Below are 11,085 nucleotides of genomic sequence, written 5' to 3'. Positions count from 1 at the left end.
AGACAATAGGAAACAATAAGAATAAAAAATTCATAGTACTTATTGATTCAAGTAGTACCTATAACTTCATTAAGAAAATATTAATAGAGTTCCTAAATTATTTTGTGTATCCACTAGTAAATTATCAAATATTAGTTGCTAATGAATAAAGTATTGATTGTGGATGAAAATTCCATCATAAACTTATTATAGTAGACCACAAATGATCAAACTCCATGTATGCCATTCCTACTGGAGGAGTAGATGTGGTTCTAGGGTCAATAGTTGACAAATTTGGGTATAGTTTCTAATAAATATAATGATTGCTAATGAGATTTAAATAAGATGGAATTGAATATGAACTCAAGGGATTAAAATCTTAATTCTCTTCAATATTAAAATGGCATAGAATAGAAAAGATCCCAGGAAGGGTTTGTAGTGGAGTTATTGCTAGTCTTTATTCTATGGAAGTAGAACAAGAAGATGAAAATATTCTAGTATAATTAAAGTTTATCTTGAAAAATAATCATAGAGTCTTCTATGAAATTTCTAAATAAATGACTAAATATAGAGATCATAAACATCAAATTGAATTTATACATCAAAGTACACTACTTAATAAAAGACTTCATATGTACCTGTATCAACAAGTAAGAGATAGAAATGTAACAAGAAACCTTGGATGTGTTGAGGTGTTATATTATTTGTAGTGTAAACTCAGTAAAATGGAGTTCAATCGATCGATTGGTGAGCTAGGTAGATCAATTATGGATCGGCCTCAAATGTCTAGTTGAGGAGAATTGGCTAGGTGAAGAATAGATTAGATGGTTTAGTCCAATCAATGGATCACTTGTGTAGTTGAGGATAGAAACCATAGTTGAAGTTGATGGGAAGTTGAGTAACTAATGGAAGTCAATAGTCAATAGGATCAATAAAGAAAAATTATAGTTGGGTGTGAGTTTAGTAAATTAAGATTGGTAGTTGAAGGGAAATAGACTATAATCGAATTGTGCTAGAAATGGGTAGGAACCTTAATATTCCTAAGATCTTGGCCAATTGTTCAACCCTTTGTAACTATTTTTGGAGCTATGAATTAGGGTTTCTTGTTCTTATAAATAGATGATGATGTAAGGCCACCACTCCTAATAAGCCTCACTCAACCACCACTAGATGGAATCCACCACTCCCAAGTTCTCAAGCCTCTACGTGAAGGATGTAGCTACATCCCATCACAACAAGCCACTAATTGCCTCACTGAAGGCCCCAACCTTCAATCTCTTTTGTGGACCTCGTTTCATAATGTTTCATACTAAATCCAATGCTCTATGCAATCAAACAATTGTGAGCCACATTTCATCCATTTTCATATTGGACTCGCAAAAGCCTTTATGCCTATGCAATTGAATATAATATGCATACAAAACTCTGCGACACAATCAATCTCTGCAATATAGATATTTGAAATAGAATCAACTCACACTATTAATATGCTCATAAAACTTAATAACCTAGCAACAACATACAATAGAAACCTCAACATCATACTAAACCATCACTAACATACTCTACCAACCATACATAACACATCCAATGATTCTACAACAATAAACTCTCCAATGGAACCCTTGCAACACAAACATATCATCAATTTGAACTCTGATCCAAAGTCTCTACCATAGCAACTACAACAATACTATAACCTCCATATCAGCACCAACTAGAAGCAATATAATCTACAACAAAAGCATGTTAGACATATAAATGCACCACAACTCCATCATCTTCTAAAATATTCTCCAAATTTGATCTTTGACATGGAAAATTTTTGGGGCTAATATTCACAAGTGGGCTAATTTTCCATGGTTTTTCGAAAAAATATTCACCAATTTCCATTTTTTTCTAAAAATGATTCACCCAACTTTTACAATATACAATTATTTGACCTTAAAATTTGCCAAAATTGTATAAATACTATATACAAAACTATTAGAAATTTGAATGTTTTTACAGAGATATCAACAAACATCTCATAATTTTCAATTTAAGGACTAGTAAGATTCGCCAAGGTTTCTAGACTTTAAGACAAATTTTCATCCTTAAAATTTTCCCTAATCTTTGATCTACATTCATATAGCTTATTCTTTGTAATGACCCCGCAACCCCCCCCCCCCCCCAACATTTACCCAATTTCACTAGCCTGCCAGGGTAAACATGAGAAGAAGAGTTACTATGATATGACTCGACCTCCAAGCTTTAGTTATGGAAGTGGGGTTGACAACTAAAAACTTACAAACATCCCTCAAGGCTTACAAGACACTCAAGGGCCAAAGAACCACCCTAGGTGACCAAACCCTGCAGTGGATAGATTTTTCACTAACCTGGGACCACAAATGTATGCATGCAAGGCAAGGTTATAGTTATAACCCTCCAACTACACATACAAGCCTATTTCCCTGCGGTTACAACCCAAAATTGCTAGTTTAGAGGGTGTGATCCCGAGATCTGAGCCACTTTTCTAGGATAGCACCAGACCACTACCCATAACTTCCTGTAACTTCTCAAAGTGATAAATGACATAATTATAATGTTATTGATAGGAAACTTGAACAAGAACTTGACCTAACCGAACCTAACCATGACATTCATTTTGTCAAACATATGGTAAGCATGTAAGCTACAAGTCATGAATGCATATATAATCATAAGACTCTGAAACTTATCCAAGAATCACAAAGAAGGTCTAATTCCCTCTCATAATAAATGCAATGACACTTCTTAGACCATGCATTCATTAACCATCAAAATACTTATAAAATCTTGAACAAGTCATAGCTAGAGCACATTACAAATCCATAATTATAACCAGTAATAACCAGACTATTATCCATGTTAGAAAATCCATCAAATCACCATAATAACAAGTATAATTACTCGTATATTACAATAGGAAAATAGCACTTATTAACTTATACAAAATCCAACAAATTCAAGGACTTCCACGTACCACCCGACCGTAGATTGGGGTAAACCAAATATTTATTTCAGCCAATCACCCCCGAGCCATATTCCAAGCATGATTGTGGGATATCAAGACATAAAAAACCAGGAATTCATGGAGATTAAACCACCTCCACCCTCAGGATACCTTGATCTCACCAAAATCGATCAAGATATCACAAAGTGAAAACATGATAGGATTCCTTAGAGTTTCTTCACCATTACCTTAAGGAATTTTCGTGTCTCCACCCACCTATAGAGGACTTTCCAGAGATTAAACCACCTCCAACCCCAACCCTTGGGAAGTTTCCTAAGACCACCTCACCTTGTTCCAAAACCGTTTGGAAATACAAATCTCAGCGAAGAAAATAATCCCATCACACCATGGATATCTAGGAAATGGCAAGGCAAGGTTTAAACCACTGTCAAACCAGGAAAAACCCATGTCAATTATGTAAATGAACCAAATGAACAAATGCATGTATGATGCATTCACACCTCAACTAGGAATTCATACATGCAACCAATTACCAGCAAAATCCTTCTATTGAAGCTTCTTTATCCAACCTTCCTTGCTTTTCCTTGTTTTCATTGTCCTTCCTTAGCTTTCATTGTCCTTCCTTTTCCTTCCTTTCTCTAATGATAGAGTGCTCCAAGAATTCTCTATGTGTGCAAGAGTATGAGAGAATAGAAGAAAGCTCCAAAACTGAACTGAAAAAAAACTATTCATCCAAAAATTTCATATTGCTCAGGCTATTTCCATTAACCTATGATACATTAGATCAAGCGGTTTTTTGTTCATGTATCTTGTAGGACCATGCTATTTTGTCTTTTAAAAGTCCAATCATTTTGTATTTTGTTCAATGTAGAGCAATAATTGAATCACATTTTTTGTTAGAGAAAAGCACATAAAGGGTTTTATTTAAAAAAGAAATAGGTGGTTTCAAGAAAGACATTTTAGGGAAAATAAGGTATAAGTCTAGACTTAGTGTTGATTTACATAGGTAGTATCTTTTTTAGTGGCCTAAAATTTTTGTCTCTTCCATATAAACATTAAGCACCTAAATTATATAGTCACGACATTTAAAAGTCACAATATAAGAATGTGGGTATAGAATATGTTGGAGGTAATAATTAGCACAATTATTATTGATTTTCCTCATGTTTTCTCTAGGATTCACATCTTGTTTTTCTTGATTTTTGTATGGATTTTAATTGAATAACTAATTGAAAAATCTGGCAAGTTATATCATCCTTTCTCTCTCTCTCTCTCTCATTATATATGTGTGTGTGTGTGTGTGTTAGCTCAATCAATTGAACCATCCACCCAAGGCATCTTGTTAATGGGGGGCATAAGTCACAAGTTCAAAGTCTTCTATCAAATCTCTCTCTCTCTCTCTCTCTCTCTCTCTCTCTCTCTCTCTCTCTCTCTCTCTCTCTCTTTCTCATTATATATGTGTGTGTGTGTGTGTGTGTTAGGTCAATCAATTGAACCATTCACAAGTTCAAAGTCTTCTATCAAATCTCTCTCTCTCTCTCTCTCTCTCACACACACACACACACACATTATATGTGTGTGTGTGTTAGCTCAATCAATTGAACCATCCACCCAAGGCATCTTGTTAATGGGGGGGCATAAGTCACAAGTTCAAATATAGTTAAATAGGCATCTTGTTAATGGGGGGGCATAAGTCACAAGTTCAAATATAGTTAAATAGATTGAAGATACTAGTGGCTATTTTCATTGGAAGTAAATATTCCCTCCATGTGAACATTCAAGGGCAGTGGGTGGGATCCCATGAGGTTTTTCTTGAAAAACATAGATATAAATATTTCATTTTGAAACAAGTGTCTTAGTCAATTAAGTTAATTCATAATGATAAACTAGCATTTGCACCTTATGTTGCAAAGGAAACGTCGTAAGGCATAGAGTGGTAAGGCATAGAGTGGGGAAGAATAGTGACATGTGAATGGGCATTGTTGAAAGCAAGGGTGGACGATAATGTGTATTTTGAAAATGGATATTTTGTTATGGTCAACCTAATGCATTCATTAATTTGATGACAACGAAAAAGTTTCGAGCCCAGGCTGAACCAACACAAATCTTTTCTACAAGACTGAAATTGCCTAAATGATTCCTCAATCAATGGAAATAACCGTTTCCCTCCTCTGATACCTAAAATACATTGTAGGAGACCGATTTTTCAAGTAACTTAATATAACTAGCAATTGGCCCAAAAAGTGCAAAGAGAGGTCGATTACAGACAAGCTTTTTTATGTATAAAGTGTTGAGAATGGAGGATCTCGAATTAGACTTTAGTTGGACTCAATTGGTTTGAGAGATGTATCATGTGTTACCATTTGTGCATATTATGGGCATAAAGTTTATTATGATGATGGAGATTATTTTCAACCAGTTGTGGGTTGGCAACAACTTTTGTGAATGCCTTGGGTAAGATTCCATCTTCTGGATAATGGAAATTCCAGTGTCCATTTAGTCTATACTAGAGTACAATGATTGTTGGCAAAGCTAAAGAAACTGTCATCAATATATAGAGCCAATGTAACTCGTAGTCATCAGTTTTTATCCATATAGGGCTATGATTATAGGTACCAGCCATTTGAGCGGGAAGCCGGTGTATTTGCTAAATAGGGATCATGTTATCCTCGTGGAGTTATTGGTTGTCCTTAGAAAATATAAAGTAGGATTGAGCATCAACTATCTGGCTGGATGGAATTTTTGATAAGTGCTGGCCAATTTTATCTATTGTGTAATCATTTCCCTGATTTAAAGGCTACTCTGAGTTACTAATAGAGACAGTTCTAAAAGATAAGGCTTCGAGAACCTTGCTTTAGTTGGTGGAGGCTTAGTACATTTTATTCTGAAGCTTTGGCCTCAAACTCGAAAGCTACTTGTAAAAAATTCTCCAAAGCATTTATACTAAGCAGGTCCATTTTTCTTTGGATATTTTGGTTGAGAGTCCTCTGAGAAGTGAGTCGAGGAACTTCCAAGTTCATCACCATGGACTTGAAGCCATCAAAAATATTGTTTGATGCCTTTGACCAGGTACTTGCCTTACGTGAATCCATTGCTTCATGATTTCCTCTGCTTTCCCCTTTAGGTATAACCTATCTTGCATTTCTTGCTTGAACCATATCAAAGTTTGTGTAGGAGGTGAATTTGAGTTGACTAAGTCTCGTACAAGAGCCCACCGCCATGTTAAGGGTTGGTCACTCCATACTGACTTCTTTTAGCATCAACTTCTGTGCATCATTCAGTTGTTAAATTTGAAAGAAGGCTTCTCGTACAAGAGCCCACCACCATGTTAAGGGTTGGTCGCTCCATACGGACTTCTATTAGCATCAACTTCTGTGCATCATCCAGTTGTTACATTTGAAAGAAGGCTTCTAGGCTTTCATCCAACACTTATATTTTAGGATTGAAAGCTTGATATATAGTTCATATATCAGTGATGTTATTGTCCCATAATACCGTAAGACTGAAAGATTCATATCTGGTTGGAATTTCGATGATAGTGTTGGCCTTACATTCTGCTGGACTCCACATTTTCTGAAAGGCCGGGAACATATTTTGCATTTTAGATGCAATTGTTGGTTGTCAAATATGTCTTATACATTATTTTTATTGGACTTCATGCCTGCAGAGATATTTACTCTTGGCTACTTCCCCAGCCATGATAGAGAAAAGGAGCCCAAACACTTGTGAGGATTCTTCCTTTGCATAGGTGGTGTGTCAGAATGGGTGCTCCTTTTGGCAGACATTTGAGTAACGGTCTTCCGCCAATATAAGATTCCGGTATGCAAGTATAATTTCAACATAGAATTGCCTACATGAACTTAGACCTGAACATTGCCGGAGAATAGAGACTTCAAAGCTAGTCCTTCAAGCGCATGTAATATAGATTTATTTAGAAAAAGGATGCGTGAAGACAATTGTAATGTTGAAGACAGACTTTGATCACCGTATTGAGGAACTAAAATTGTGCCCGAGCCCTACTAGCTTGAGAGTTTTGACAGGGTTTGTGTCCAACTAACATAGTCAATGAAGGTGAGTATTGAATAGGTTCTGATTGGACCACAAAACCATGACGAGTCTCAATGATTCCTCAGCAAGGCATCAACCAAAACAATGCAGGAATTACACAAGCCTTTCGAGATGCTCTCTAAAGAAACATGAAACTTCTCATTGTGTTTAGCAACGTTTCTATTGAAGGTCAAGTTGGCTCATGTAAAGCAAGGAATTTTTGCATCTTCAACAACTTCACATTGTCAAAGACAGCCGTATTCTCTTGTCCAATGTAAGAAGAGAAAGAACACTTACAATGCAATATATTCATAAAAACATACTAAGAAATGATAGTTATCAAGATAGAATCTAAATTCAAATGTGGATACCATACAATACAGAAAACAATTGGCCCACAAAACTACAGTTCAAAAAATTCAGGAGTATACATATTATTAAAGAAAAAAATGCACTTCTTCAAATTTATTGAAAAAAAATAGGTATGTGGATAGTCCAGATTAATTTTATCAAAAATTTTAATGATTGGATAACATAAACCCCTACAAAAATGCTCAAAGTTCCGTTGAGCCTTCTGATGCAATCCCTTCAAGAAAATGTATTTCCTTATCATACACAATAAACTGTACGAAACCCAGAAAAAAGTAGCAGGTCTTCTCTAAAGAACATTAGATTTATTATTGAGATTATTACAAGTTTGATTTTAAAAAGTTGATAGCCATCACACTATTTTCTTGTGCTTGGTGGGCGTATGTATTTGTTTGCGTGTGTTGTGATTCTACTTTTGATAATGCAGGTCATGTAACCTGTTCTAGGTGTTCTGGAAGTAAGAAGGATATGCATAGACATTAGGCACACCCTTTCAAGTTGAAAAATAAAAATTAAATAAGCACATAGCAAACAGAGAATATATGACTAAATACCTAGTGGAATCTACTTATTTAGTATGTTGGCTTGGTTGGCATGCCTCATTTGAGTGTAACTTTGTTTATGAAGGTCTAAGCAGGCCTTTAAGGTGCAGGCAACAGTTTCCCAACTACAAATGCAGTCTCCTCGAGACTTCACACATGAACAGAATAGACAAACCTCTCTAGGCATCAGCAGCATCATAGTCTCCTGAAATCTCCCATGGCTATCTCCTAAACGAGGGAGTAGTGACAGGCATTGGCAGGACAGGGAGAAGAAATGGGCAAATATCATATTCATTGGTGGCTTGAAAGTTAAAATGCATTTTCTTAAGAATTCTTTAGGGTTTCTTGGGAAGATGATTTTTTTGGGTTAAAATTGGATTTGGTTTGGTTCAGTTTTGGACAAACAACAGACTGACTATACGAACCCCAACTGAACCGAATTATTTGGCTGTACCAAAGTTCTTCCAGATTTTCGAATGTTTTCCTCGATTTAGCCAAACTCTTTTACCATGTAAAAGATAGTTGCTTATTAGATAGAATTGCAATCAATCGAAAGCAAGAATAAACAACTAAGAACAACAAAACAACCACAACTCTAAAAGCATTTAAGCAAACTATACTGCAACAACAGAAATTAATAAAACATAACATTTATTACATGAATATGAAAAACAATACATATTTCAACAATAATTTAGAAAAAGGCATCACTCAACATCAATCTCAAACAACATAAAATGTCATGTTTCACCAACTGCATGATAACTTACAGTGGAATAGTGTTACTTAGAGGAAAGGAATCCTTTTGGAACATTATATACCATTTTTAGCAGAATGGTTGAGACAAAAAAACACCCTTGAACTTTAGATGTCAAGAAAATACAGCCTATATTTCTAACACATTGTTGATTTCATGCCTACCAACAATCCATGATGTTGCTACTGTTAAAAGACAATCCTTGGTTGACTAGGTTATTTCAGTTGTGTTTTAAAGTGCCTATAATGGCACACTACATATAGAATTTGAAACAATTTACAAAAATGTTCACTTTAAGCCTTTTCTGCATATGTTTCTGGCAATCCCAAAGGAAATTTCCGAATCTTTCATATAAAAATTAAATGGGGAAACCAACAAGCAGAGAAAATATCATTATTTATTTTAACAGCGGGCCTCTTCTACGCTTGTAATCATTCACAGTTAATGTCAAATTATGCCTCCTTCCATCATTGCTAGGAACTTGCACTCCACAAGTTGACTCAATCTTCTGCTTTCTAGCCATAAAAACTAAAGGGGCCCCTTGAGCACCCCCATACTTCTGCAGTCCAGCAATTGAAATTGGAAGTTCAAAATCATGCAAAGAATACACCCTTGCATCTTCTGATACAGGAGCATCAGTGTCGACAAGCTTTCCATCATCCTCAACAGTTTCTATTGCTATGGCTTCCTCTACTTTGGCTGCATCTGCCTCTTTGTTCACATCAGTGTTGTCTTCAGCAACCTTCGCCTTTGTATCATAATAATTTTGAGATTGAGTCCAATGTCGAGTGAAAGGATCATACCCTGCTTCACCTGATTTAAGATTAAGGTTTAGAGGCTTGATCTCAGAAGCGTTCTTGAAATTTTCAGCCTTGTTTTTCTTATTCATTTCTACTAGCATCAAGGCTTTTGCATCCTTGCTTTTGCTCCGAAGAGAAAGGACTTCTAGTTCCTTCAATCTCACTTTAATTCTCTCAAATTCTGAATAATCATGCCTACTCTCCGCTAGCTCCATCTCTCTTCTAACCCTGTCCTTTTCAGCAGCCACATTCGATGTCCTTTTGGAAGCCAACTTATTTTCCTGCAACATTTGTTTTACAGTTTTTGCAGAATTCACAAATTGATTTATCTTTTTTAGCGCATTTATTTTTTCCTCAACTTCTGTTGGACTAATCATCCGACCACCACTGTGTTCTACTTCCCATTCCCAATCTGAAAACTCTTTCTCAAGTGGAAGTGAATCAGACACCCTGGCCATCTGCCATCTTGTTGCATTGCTCTTGCTACCCCAGAAACAATTCAAATACTTGTATGTGGTGTGGTTCTCAAACTTGTATTGTTTATCAGGGTCTGTCACATCAACATTTTTTACCATGCAAGGACGGTAAGTACTCTGTCCTGACCTGGACATTCCTATCCCAATTCTTACAAAGCAGCCCACAATGATATTCTCAAAGAATGGTTCCATAAACCACTTGGAAAGTTTTGATCTCCTTATTGTTATGCTTCTAATATCTTCAAAGTTGCTCCCTATCTTCATCATCTTTGTATAAATCACTTCCTATGGATAATTCGCTATCGGAATCATCACAGCAACCCCTGTCATCATCATCCTTGTCTCCAGAATCAAATCTCTTTTTCAGGGGCATTCTTGACCCAGAAGCCTTCCTATTTGTTGTCCTAGCATCATCTGAATCATCGTCATCAATGTATTTCGAGTCACTGCCATCATCTGAATCAGAATCTTCCAGTCTCCCTTTAGCAGGATTTCGGTTTTGCTTTCCATCATTGGTAGATGTTCGACCAGCTGCTTCTAGCAGCAAATTCTCCAGTTTAGCCATAACTTTTTTTTTCCCTCTAAACACCCACGTCGATTGAATAGTCCATTCCCTGGCTAGAGTAGAGACTGCAAATACCACTCCTCAATAGATCTTCAAAACCTAAAACCTACTGTCCATCAAACAGATTAAAATTGTGAGAGGCAAACCACACCATGGAGCTTAATAAATGTACATCACCGACATTATGTTTTGTAATACATGGTCCTTACAATGAAACGAACATTACTATCTCAATTAGTTCAAAAGGACCCTTAGACCTGTAAACAAAGCACATTGAACATAGAGATGGCGAATTTCAAAAACATTTCTAAGTAACATAAATGGATGGAAAGGTCCAAAATGCAACATGTTCTCTGACATCATCACTGGAAACACTAAGAAGTTGCACAAACTTGGGCACAGCTCCATGATCAATCACAACTCTGGTATGCTCTGAGGTTCCGGACGCAATATTTGTTAAAGTTGAGGCTGCCTCAAACTATAATATGACCAAATTAAAATGATATTAGATTACCACAATATAATGCCAATTCAATACTTAGAATCTCAACTGAA

At 36.0% G+C, this 11,085-nt stretch overlaps 1 pseudogene; it reads right to left on the bottom strand.

Annotated features, from left to right (window-relative positions):
* Nucleotides 1-9,086: 9,086 nt before the first annotated feature.
* LOC149262615 (protein RTF1 homolog pseudogene) lies at nt 9,087-10,530 on the bottom strand (annotated as a pseudogene).
* Between the last annotated feature and the right edge of the window lie 555 nt (nt 10,531-11,085).

The sequence above is a fragment of the Pinus tabuliformis genome, chromosome 6, assembly GCF_031772625.1.
Source record: "Pinus tabuliformis cultivar Carrire ecotype Pingquan chromosome 6, CPIR1, whole genome shotgun sequence".
NCBI classification, from domain to species: Eukaryota; Viridiplantae; Streptophyta; class Pinopsida; order Pinales; family Pinaceae; genus Pinus; species Pinus tabuliformis.
This window is presented reverse-complemented; position numbering and strand designations above follow the sequence as displayed.